Raw genomic sequence first — 12,397 nt, forward strand, 5'->3', positions numbered from 1 at the left:
ACTGAGTGTCCCAGCACTGACTGTATGTGTGTGTGTGTGACAGGACTGAGTGTCCCAGCACTGACTGTGTGTGTGTGTATAACAGGACTGAGTGTCCCAGCACTGACTGTGTGTGTGTGTGTGTGTGTGTAACAGGACTGAGGGTCCCAGCACTGACTGTGTGTGTGTAACAGGACTGAGTGTCCCAGCACTGACTGTGTGTGTGTAACAGGACTGAGTGTCCCAGCACTGACTGTGTGTGTGTGTGTGTGTAACAGGACTGAGTGTCTCAGCACTGAGAGTGTGTGTGTGTGTGTGTGTAACAGGACTGAGTGTCTCAGCACTGACTGTGTGTGTGTGTGTAACAGGACTGAGTGTCCCAGCACTGACTGTGTGTGTAACAGGACTGAGTGTCCTAGCACTGACTGTGTGTGTGTGTATGTGTAACAGGACTGAGTGTCCCAGCACTGACTGTGTGTGTGTGTGTGTGTGTAACAGGACTGAGCGTCCCAGCACTGACTGTGTGTGTGTGTGTGTGTGTGTAACAGGACTGAGTGTCCCAGCACTGACTGTGTGTGTGTGTGTGTGTGTTTAACACGACTGAGTGTCCCAGCACTGACTGTGTTTGTGTGTGTGGAACAGGACTGAGTGTCCCAGCAATGACTGTGTGTGTGTGTGTGTAACACGACTGAGTGTCCCAGCACTGACTGTGTGTGTGTGTGTGTAACAGGACTGAGTGTCCCAGCACTGACTGTGTGTGTGTGTGTGTAACAGGACTGAGTGTCCCAGCACTGACTGTGCGTGTGTAACAGGACTAAGTGTCCCAGCACTGACTGTGTGTGTAACAGGACTGAGTGTCCCAGCACTGACTGTGTGTGTGTGTGTGTAACAGGACTGAGTGTCCCAGCACTGACTGTGTGTGTAACAGGACTGAGTGTCCTAGCACTGACTGTGTGTGTGTGTAACAGGACTGAGTGTCCCAGCACTGACTGTGTGTGTGTGTGTGTAACAGGACTGAGTGTCCCAGCACTGACTGTGTGTGTGTGTGTGTAACAGGACTGAGTGTCCCAGCACTGACTGTGTGTGTGTGTAACAGGACTGAGTGTCCCAGCACTGACTGTGTGTGTGTGTGTGTAACAGGACTGTGTGTCCTAGCACAGACTGTGTGTGTGTGTGTGTGTGTGTAACAGGACAGAGTGTCCCAGCACTGACTGTGTGTGTGTGTGTGTGTGTGTAACAGGACTGAGTGTCCTAGCACAGACTGTGTGTGTGTGTGTGTGTAACAGGACTGAGTGTCCCAGCACTGACTGTGTCTGTGTGTGTGTGTGTAACAGGACTGAGTGCCCCAGCACTGACTGTCTGTGTAACAGGACTGAGTGTCCCTGCACTGACTCTGTGTGTGTGTGTAACAGGACTGAGTGTCCCAGCACTGACTCTGTGTGTGTGTGTAACAGGACTGAGTGTCCCAGCACTGACTGTGTGTGTGTGTGTGTAACAGGACTGAGTGACTGTGTGTGTGTGTTAGTGTGTGTGTAACAGGACTGAGTGTCTCAGCACTGACAGTGTGTGTGTGTGTGTGTAACAGGACTGAGTGTCTCAGCACTGACTGTGTGTGTGTGTGTGTGTAACAGGACTGAGTGTCCCAGCACTGACTGTGTGTGTGTGTGTGTAACAGGACTGAGTGTCTCAGCTCTGACAGTGTGTGTGTGTGTGTAACAGGACTGAGTGTCCCAGTACTGACTGTGTGTGTGTGTGTGTAACAGGACTGAGTGTCTCAGCTCTGACAGTGTGTGTGTGGGTGTAACAGGACTGAGTGTCTCAGCACTGACTGTATGTGTGCGCGTGTGTGTGTAACAGGACTGAGTGTCCCAGCACTGACTGTGTGTGTGTGTGTGTAACAGGACTGAGTGTCCCAGCACTGACTGTATGTGTGCGTGTGTGTGTGTAACAGGACTGAGTGTCCCAGCACTGACTGTGCGTGTGTGTGTGTAACAGGACTGAGTGTCCCAGCTCTGACTGTTTGTGTGAGTGTAACAGGACTGAGTGTCCCAGCACTGACTGTGTGTGTGTGTGTGTAACAGGACTGAGTGTCTCAGCTCTGACTGTGTGTGTGTGTGTAACAGGACTGAGTGTCCCAGCACTGACTGTATGTGTGCGTGTGTGTGTGTAACAGGACTGAGTGTCTCAGCTCTGACTGTGTGTGTGTGTGTGTAACAGGAATGTGTGTCCCAGCACTGACTGTGTGTGTGTGTGTGTGTGTGTAACAGGACTGAGTGTCCCAGCACTGACTGTATGTGTGTGTGTGTGTGTGTAACAGGACTGAGTGTCCCAGCTCTGACTGTGTGTGTGTGTGTAACTGGACTGAGTGTCCCAGCACTAACTGTGTGTGTGTGTGTGTTACAGGACTGAGTGTCCCAGCACTGACTGTGTGTGTGTGTGTGTGTGTGTGTAACAGGTCTGAGTGTCCCAGCACTGACTGTATATGTGTGTGTGTTTAACAGGATTGAGTGTCCCAGCACTGACTGTATGTGTGCGTGTGTGTGTGTAACAGGACTGAGTGTCTCAGCTCTGACTGTGTGTGTGTAACAGGACTGAATGTCCCAGCACTGACTGTATATGTGTGTGTGTGTAACAGGACTGAGTGTCCCAGCACTGACTGTATGTGTGCGCGTGTGTGTGTAACAGGACTGAGTGTCTCAGCTCTGACTGTGTGTGTGTGTGTGTGTGTGCAACAGGACTGAGTGTCCCAGCACTGACTGTGTGTGTGTGTGTGTGACAGGACTGAGTGTCCCAGCACTGACTGTGTGTGTGTGTGTGTGTGTGTGTGTGTGTGTAACAGGACTGAGTGTCCCAGCACTGACTGTATGTGTGTGTGTGTGACAGGACTGAGTGTCCCAGCACTGACTGTGTGTGTGTGTGTGTGTGTGTATAACAGGACAGAGTGTCCCAGCACTGACTGTGTGTGTGTGTGTGTAACAGGACTGAGGGTCCCAGCACTGACTGTGTGTGTGTAACAGGACTGAGTGTCCCAGCACTGACTGTGTGTGTGTGTGTGTGTGTGTGTGTAACAGGACTGAGTGTCTCAGCACTGACTGTGTGTGTGTGTAACAGGACTGAGTGTCTCAGCACTGACTGTGTGTGTGTGTGTAACAGGACTGAGTGTCTCAGCACTGATTGTGTGTGTGTGTGTGTGTAACAGGACTGAGTGTCCCAGCACTGACTGTGTGTGTGTAACAGGACTGAGTGTCCCAGCACTGACTGTGTGTGTAACAGGACTGAGTGTCCCAGCACTCACTGCGTGTCTGTGTGTGTGTGTGTAACAGGACTGAGTGTCCCAGCACCGACTGTGTGTGTGTGTAACAGGACTGAGTGTCTCAGCACTGACTCTGTGTGTGTGTGTGTGTAACAGGACTGAGTGTCCCAGCACTGACTGTGTGTGTAACAGGACTGAGTGTCCTAGCACTGACTGTGTGTGTGTGTAACAGGACTGAACGTCCCAGCACTGACTGTGTGTGTGTGTGTGTGTGTGTAACAGGACTGAGTGTCCCAGCACTGACTGTGTGTGTGTGTGTGTGTAACAGGACTGAGTGTCCCAGCACTGACTGTGTGTGTGTGTGTGTGTGTAACACGACTGAGTGTCCCAGCACTGACTGTGTTTGTGTGTGTGTAACAGGACTGAGTGTCCCAGCACTGACTGTGTGTGTGTGTGTGTAACATGACTGAGTGTCCCAGCACTGACTGTGTGTGTGTGTGTGTAACAGGACTGAGTGTCCCAGCACTGACTGTGTGTGTGTGTGTGTAACAGGACTGAGTGTCCCAGCACTGACTGTGCGTGTGTGTGTGTAACAGGACTAAGTGTCCCAGCACTGACTGTGTGTGTAACAGGACTGAGTGTCCCAGCACTGACTGTGTGTGTAACAGGACTGAGTGTCCCAGCACTGACTGTGTGTGTAACAGGACTGAGTGTCCTAGCACTGACTGTGTGTGTGTGTGTGTGTGTAACAGGACTGAGTGTCCCAGCACTGACTGTGTGTGTGTGTGTGTGTAACAGGACTGAGGGTCCCAGCACTGACTGTGTGTGTGTAACAGGACTGAGTGTCCCAGCACATACTGTGTGTGTGTGTAACACGACTGAGTGTCCCAGCACTGACTGTGTGTGTGTGTGTAACAGGACTGTGTGTCCTAGCACAGACTGTGTGTGTGTGTGTGTAACAGGACTGAGTGTCCCAGCACTGACTGTGTGTGTGTGTGTGTGTGTGTGTGTGTGTGTGTGTAACAGGACTGAGTGTCCTAGCACAGACTGTGTGTGTGTGTGTGTGTGTAACAGGACTGAGTGTCCTAGCACAGACTGTGTGTGTGTGTGTGTGTGTGTGTGTGTGTGTGTGTAACAGGACTGAGTGTCCCAGCACTGACTGTGTGTGTGTGTGTGTGTGTGACAGGACTGAGTGCCCCAGCACTGACTGTCTGTGTAACAGGACTGAGTGTCCCAGCACTGACTGTGTGTGTGTATGTGTAACAGGACTGAGTGACTGTGTGTGTGTGTGTGTGTGTGTGTAACAGGACTGAGTGTCTCAGCACTGACTGCGTGTGTGTGTGTAACAGGACTGAGTGTCTCAGCACTGACTGTGTGTGTGGAACAGGAATGAGTGTCTCAGCACTGACTGTGTGTGTGTGTGTGTAACAGGATTCAGTGTCTCAGCACTGACTGTGTGTGTGTAACAGGACTGAGTGTCTCAGCACTGACTGTGTGTGTGTAACAGGAATGAGTGTCTCAGCACTGACTGTGTGTGTGTAACAGGAATGAGTGTCTCAGCACTGACTGTGTGTGTGTGTGTGTGTGTGTGTAACAGGACTGAGTGTCTCAGCACTGACTGTGTGTGTGTGTGTAACAGGACTGAGTGTCTCAGCACTGACTGTGTGTGTGTGTGTAACAGGACTGAGTGTCTCAGCACTGACTGTATGTGTGTGTGTGTGTGTGTAACAGGACTGAGTGTCTCAGCACTGACTGTGTGTGTGTGTGTGTAACAGGACTGAGTGTCCCAGCACTGACTGTGTGTGTGTGTGTAACAGGACTGAGTGTCTCAGCACTGACTGTGTGTGTGCAACAGGACTGAGTGTCTCAGCACTGACTGTGTGTGTGTGTAACAGGACTGAGTGTCTCAGCACTGACTGTGTGTGTGTAACAGGACTGAGTGTTTCAGCACTGACTGTGTGTGTGTGTGTGTGTAACAGGAATGAGTGTCTCAGCACTGACTGTGTGTGTGTGTGTGTGTAACAGGACTGAGTGTCTCAGCACTGACTGTGTGTGTGTGTGTGTGTGTAACAGGACTGAGTGACTGTGTTTGTGTGTGTGTAACAGGACTGTGTCCCAGCACTGACTGTGTGTGTGTGTGTGTGTGTAACAGGACTGAGTGTCTCAGCACTGACTGTGTGTGTGTGTGTGTAACAGGACTTAGTGTCTCAGCACTGACTGTGTGTGTGTGTGTGTGTAACAGGACGCAGTGTCTCAGCACTGACTGTGTGTGTGTGTGTGTAACAGGACTGAGTGTCTCAGCACTGACTGTGTGTGTGTGTGTGTAACAGGACTGAGTGTCCCAGCACTGACTGTGTGTGTGTGTGTGTAACAGGACTGAGTGACTGTGTGTGTGTGTGTGTGTGTGTAACAGGACTGAGTGACTGTGTGTGTGTGTGTGTAACAGGACTGAGTGTCCCAGCACTGACTGTGTGTGTGTGTGTGTGTAACAGGACTGAGTGTCCCAGCACTGACTGTGTGTGTGTGTGTGTGTGTGTGTGTAACAGGACTGAGTGTCTCAGCACTGACTGTGTGTGTGTGTGTAACAGGACTGAGTGTCCCAGCACTGACTGTGTGTGTGTGTGTGTAATAGGACTGAGTGTCCCAGCACTGTCTGTGTGTGTGTGTAGTGTGTAACAGGACTGAGTGTCCCAGCACTGACTGTGTGTGTGTGTGTGTGTGTGTGTGTGTGTAACAGGACTGTGTCTCCCAGATCTGACTGTGTGTGTGTGTGTAACAGGACTGAGGGTCTCAGCACTGACTGTGTGTAACAGGACTGAGTGTCCCAGCACTGACTGTGTGTGTGTGTGTGTGTAACAGGACTGAGTGTCCCAGCACTGACTGTGTGTGTGTAACAGGACTGAGTGTCTCAGCACTGACTGTGTGCGTGTGTGTGTGTAACAGGACTGAGTGTCTCAGCACTGACTGTATATGTGTGTGTAACAGGACTGAGTGTCCCAGCACTGACTGTATGTGTGCGTGTGTGTGTGTAACAGGACTGAGTGTCTCAGCTCTGACTGTGTGTGTGTGTGTAACAGGACTGAGTGTCCCAGCACTGACTGTGTGTGTGTGTGTGTAACAGGACTGAGTGTCCCAGCACTGACTGTATGTGTGCGTGTGTGTGTGTAACAGGACTGACTGTCCCAGCTCTGACTGTTTGTGTGTGTGTAACAGGACTGAGTGTCCCAGCACTGACTGTGTGTGTGTGTGTGTGTGTGTAACAGGACTGAGTGTCTCAGCTCTGACTGTGTGTGTGTGTGTAACAGGACTGAGTGTCCCAGCACTGACTGTATGTGTGCGTGTGTGTGTGTAACAGGACTGAGTGTCTCAGCTCTGACTGTGTGTGTGTGTGTAACAGGACTGAGTGTCCCAGCACTGACTGTGTGTGTGTGTGTGTGTGTAACAGGACTGAGTGTCCCAGCACTGACTGTATATGTGTGTTTGTGTGTGTAACAGGACTGAGTGTCCCAGCTCTGACTGTGTGTGTGTGTGTAACAGGACTGAGTGTCCCAGCACTGACTGTGTGTGTGTGTGTGTAACAGGACTGAGTGTCCCAGCACTGACTGTGTGTGTGTGTGTGTGTGTAACAGGACTGAGTGTCCCAGCACTGACTGTATATGTGTGTGTGTGTAACAGGACTGAGTGTCCCAGCACTGACTGTATGTGTGCGTGTGTGTGTGTAACAGGACTGAGTGTCTCAGCTCTGACTGTGTGTGTGTAACAGGACTGAATGTCCCAGCACTGACTGTATATGTGTGTGTGTGTAACAGGACTGAGTGTCCCAGCACTGACTGTATGTGTGCGCGTGTGTGTGTAACAGGACTGAGTGTCTCAGCTCTGACTGTATGTGTGTGTGTGTGTGTGTGCAACAGGACTGAGTGTCCCAGCACTGACTGTGTGTGTGTGTGTGTGTGACAGGACTGAGTGTCCCAGCACTGACTGTGTGTGTGTGTGTGTGTGTGTGTGTGTAACAGGACTGAGTGTCCCAGCACTGACTGTGGGTGTGTGTGTGTGTAACAGGACTGAGTGTCCCAGCACTGACTGTATGTGTGTGTGTGTGACAGGACTGAGTGTCCCAGCACTGACTGTGTGTGTGTGTGTGTGTGTATAACAGGACTGAGTGTCCCAGCACTGACTGTGTGTGTGTGTGTGTGTGTAACAGGACTGAGGGTCCCAGCACTGACTGTGTGTGTGTAACAGGACTGAGTGTCCCAGCACTGACTGTGTGTGTGTAACAGGACTGAGTGTCCCAGCACTGACTGTGTGTGTGTAACAGGACTGAGTGTCTCAGCACTGACTGTGTGTGTGTAACAGGACTGAGTGTCCCAGCACTGACTGTGTGTGTGTAACAGGACTGAGTGTCTCAGCACTGACTGCGTGTCTGTGTGTGTGTGTGTAACAGGACTGAGTGTCTCAGCACTGACTGTGTGTGTGAGTGTAACAGGACTGAGTGTCTCAGCACTGATTGTGTGTGTGTGTGTGTGTAACAGGACTGAGTGTCCCAGCACTGACTGTGTGTGTGTAACAGGACTGAGTGTCCCAGCACTGACTGTGTGTGTAACAGGACTGAGTGTCTCAGCACTGACTGCGTGTCTGTGTGTGTGTGTGTAACAGGACTGAGTGTCCCAGCACCGACTGTGTGTGTGTGTAACAGGACTGAGTGTCTCAGCACTGACTCTGTGTGTGTGTGTAACAGGACTGAGTGTCCCAGCACTGACTGTGTGTGTAACAGGACTGAGTGTCCTAGCACTGACTGTGTGTGTGTGTGTGTGTAACAGGACTGAGTGTCCCAGCACTGACTGTGTGTGTGTGTGTGTGTAACAGGACTGAGTGTCCCAGCACTGACTGTGTGTGTGTGTGTGTGTGTGTGTGTGTGTAACAGGACTGAGTGTCCCAGCACTGACTGTGTGTGTGTGTGTGTGTGTTTAACACGACTGAGTGTCCCAGCACTGACTGTGTTTGTGTGTGTGGAACAGGACTGAGTGTCCCAGCACTGACTGTGTGTGTGTGTGTGTAACACGACTGAGTGTCCCAGCACTGACTGTGTGTGTGTGTGTGTAACAGGACTGAGTGTCCCAGCACTGACTGTGTGTGTGTGTGTGTAACAGGACTGAGTGTCCCAGCACTGACTGTGCGTGTGTAACAGGACTAAGTGTCCCAGCACTGACTGTGTGTGTAACAGGACTGAGTGTCCCAGCACTGACTGTGTGTGTGTGTGTGTAACAGGACTGAGTGTCCCAGCACTGACTGTGTGTGTAACAGGACTGAGTGTCCTAGCACTGACTGTGTGTGTGTGTGTGTGTAACAGGACTGAGTGTCCCAGCACTGACTGTGTGTGTGTGTGTGTGTAACAGGACTGAGTGTCCCAGCACTGACTGTGTGTGTGTGTGTGTAACAGGACTGAGTGTCCCAGCACTGACTGTGTGTGTGTGTAACAGGACTGAGTGTCCCAGCACTGACTGTATGTGTGCGCGTGTGTGTGTAACAGGACTGAGTGTCTCAGCTCTGACTGTATGTGTGTGTGTGTGTGTGTGCAACAGGACTGAGTGTCCCAGCACTGACTGTGTGTGTGTGTGTGTGTGACAGGACTGAGTGTCCCAGCACTGACTGTGTGTGTGTGTGTGTGTGTGTGTGTGTAACAGGACTGAGTGTCCCAGCACTGACTGTGGGTGTGTGTGTGTGTAACAGGACTGAGTGTCCCAGCACTGACTGTATGTGTGTGTGTGTGACAGGACTGAGTGTCCCAGCACTGACTGTGTGTGTGTGTGTGTGTGTATAACAGGACTGAGTGTCCCAGCACTGACTGTGTGTGTGTGTGTGTGTGTAACAGGACTGAGGGTCCCAGCACTGACTGTGTGTGTGTAACAGGACTGAGTGTCCCAGCACTGACTGTGTGTGTGTAACAGGACTGAGTGTCCCAGCACTGACTGTGTGTGTGTAACAGGACTGAGTGTCTCAGCACTGACTGTGTGTGTGTAACAGGACTGAGTGTCCCAGCACTGACTGTGTGTGTGTAACAGGACTGAGTGTCTCAGCACTGACTGCGTGTCTGTGTGTGTGTGTGTAACAGGACTGAGTGTCTCAGCACTGACTGTGTGTGTGTGTGTAACAGGACTGAGTGTCTCAGCACTGATTGTGTGTGTGTGTGTGTGTAACAGGACTGAGTGTCCCAGCACTGACTGTGTGTGTGTAACAGGACTGAGTGTCCCAGCACTGACTGTGTGTGTAACAGGACTGAGTGTCTCAGCACTGACTGCGTGTCTGTGTGTGTGTGTGTAACAGGACTGAGTGTCCCAGCACCGACTGTGTGTGTGTGTAACAGGACTGAGTGTCTCAGCACTGACTCTGTGTGTGTGTGTAACAGGACTGAGTGTCCCAGCACTGACTGTGTGTGTAACAGGACTGAGTGTCCTAGCACTGACTGTGTGTGTGTGTGTGTGTAACAGGACTGAGTGTCCCAGCACTGACTGTGTGTGTGTGTGTGTGTAACAGGACTGAGTGTCCCAGCACTGACTGTGTGTGTGTGTGTGTGTGTGTGTGTGTAACAGGACTGAGTGTCCCAGCACTGACTGTGTGTGTGTGTGTGTGTGTTTAACACGACTGAGTGTCCCAGCACTGACTGTGTTTGTGTGTGTGGAACAGGACTGAGTGTCCCAGCACTGACTGTGTGTGTGTGTGTGTAACACGACTGAGTGTCCCAGCACTGACTGTGTGTGTGTGTGTGTAACAGGACTGAGTGTCCCAGCACTGACTGTGTGTGTGTGTGTGTAACAGGACTGAGTGTCCCAGCACTGACTGTGCGTGTGTAACAGGACTAAGTGTCCCAGCACTGACTGTGTGTGTAACAGGACTGAGTGTCCCAGCACTGACTGTGTGTGTGTGTGTGTAACAGGACTGAGTGTCCCAGCACTGACTGTGTGTGTAACAGGACTGAGTGTCCTAGCACTGACTGTGTGTGTGTGTGTGTGTAACAGGACTGAGTGTCCCAGCACTGACTGTGTGTGTGTGTGTGTGTAACAGGACTGAGTGTCCCAGCACTGACTGTGTGTGTGTGTGTGTAACAGGACTGAGTGTCCCAGCACTGACTGTGTGTGTGTGTAACAGGACTGAGTGTCCCAGCACTGACTGTGTGTGTGTGTGTGTAACAGGACTGTGTGTCCTAGCACAGACTGTGTGTGTGTGTGTGTGTGTGTGTGTGTAACAGGACTGAGTGTCCCAGCACTGACTGTGTGTGTGTGTGTGTGTGTGTGTGTGTGTGTGTAACAGGACTGAGTGTCCTAGCACAGACTGTGTGTGTGTGTGTGTGTGTGTAACAGGACTGAGTGTCCTAGCACAGACTGTGTGTGTGTGTAACAGGACTGAGTGTCCCAGCACTGACTGTGTGTGTGTGTGTGTGTGTGTGTGTGTAACAGGACTGAGTGCCCCAGCACTGACTGTCTGTGTAACAGGACTGAGTGTCCCAGCACTGACTGTGTGTGTAACAGTACTGAGTGTCTCAGCACTGACTGTGTGTGTGTGTGTGTAACAGGACTCAGTGTTTCAGCACTGACTGTGTGTGTGTGTGTGTGTAACAGGACTGAGTGTCCCAGCACTGACTGTGTGTGTGTGTGTAACAGGACTGAGTGTCCCAGCACTGACTGTGTGTGTGTAACAGGAATGAGTGTCTCAGCACTGACTGTGTGTGTGTGTGTGTAACAGGACTGAGTGTCCCAGCACTGACTCTGTGTGTGTGTGTAACAGGACTGAGTGTCCCAGCACTGACTGTGTGTGTGTGTGTGTGTGTGTAACAGGACTGAGTGACTGTGTGTGTGTGTGTGTGTAACAGGACTGAGTGTCTCAGCACTGACTGTGTGTGTGTGTGTGTGTAACAGGACTGAGTGTCTCAGCACTGACTGTGTGTGTGTGTGTGTGTAACAGGACTGAGTGTCCCAGCACTGACTGTGTGTGTGTGTGTGTAACAGGACTGAGTGTCTCAGCTCTGACAGTGTGGGTGTGTGTGTAACAGGACTGAGTGTCCCAGCACTGACTGTGTGTGTGTGTGTGTGTAACAGGACTGAGTGTCTCAGCTCTGACAGTGTGTGTGTGTGTGTAACAGGACTGAGTGCCTCAGCACTGACTGTATGTGTGCGCGTGTGTGTGTAACAGGACTGAGTGTCCCAGCACTGACTGTGTGTGTGTGTGTGTAACAGGACTGAGTGTCCCAGCACTGACTGTATGTGTGCGTGTGTGTGTGTAACAGGACTGAGTGTCCCAGCACTGACTGTGCGTGTGTGTGTGTAACAGGACTGAGTGTCCCAGCTCTGACTGTTTGTGTGTGTGTAACAGGACTGAGTGTCCCAGCACTGACTGTGTGTGTGTGTGTGTGTGTGTAACAGGACTGAGTGTCTCAGCTCTGACTGTGTGTGTGTGCGTAACAGGACTGAGTGTCCCAGCACTGACTGTATGTGTGCGTGTGTGTGTGTAACAGGACTGAGTGTCTCAGCTCTGACTGTGTGTGTGTGTGTGTAACAGGAATGAGTGTCCCAGCACTGACTGTGTGTGTGTGTGTGTGTGTAACAGGACTGAGTGTCCCAGCACTGACTGTATGTGTGTGTGTGTGTGTGTAACAGGACTGAGTGTCCCAGCTCTGACTGTGTGTGTGTGTAACTGGACTGAGTGTCCCAGCACTGACTGTGTGTGTGTGTGTGTGTGTAACAGGACTGAGTGTCCCAGCACTGACTGTGTGTGTGTGTGTGTGTGTGTGTGTAACAGGACTGAGTGTCCCAGCACTGACTGTATATGTGTGTGTGTGTAACAGGATTGAGTGTCCCAGCACTGACTGTATGTGTGCGTGTGTGTGTGTAACAGGACTGAGTGTCTCAGCTCTGACTGTGTGTGTGTAACAGGACTGAATGTCCCAGCACTGACTGTATATGTGTGTGTGTGTAACAGGACTGAGTGTCCCAGCACTGACTGTATGTGTGCGCGTGTGTGTGTAACAGGACTGAGTGTCTCAGCTCTGACTGTGTGTGTGTGTGTGTGTGTGTGCAACAGGACTCAGTGTCCCAGCACTGACTGTGTGTGTGTGTGTGTGTGACAGGACTGAGTGTCCCAGCACTGACTGTGTGTGTGTGTGTGTGTGTGTGT

The sequence above is a fragment of the Scyliorhinus torazame genome, chromosome 12 (genome assembly GCF_047496885.1).
Source record: "Scyliorhinus torazame isolate Kashiwa2021f chromosome 12, sScyTor2.1, whole genome shotgun sequence".
Taxonomy (NCBI): domain Eukaryota; kingdom Metazoa; phylum Chordata; class Chondrichthyes; order Carcharhiniformes; family Scyliorhinidae; genus Scyliorhinus; species Scyliorhinus torazame.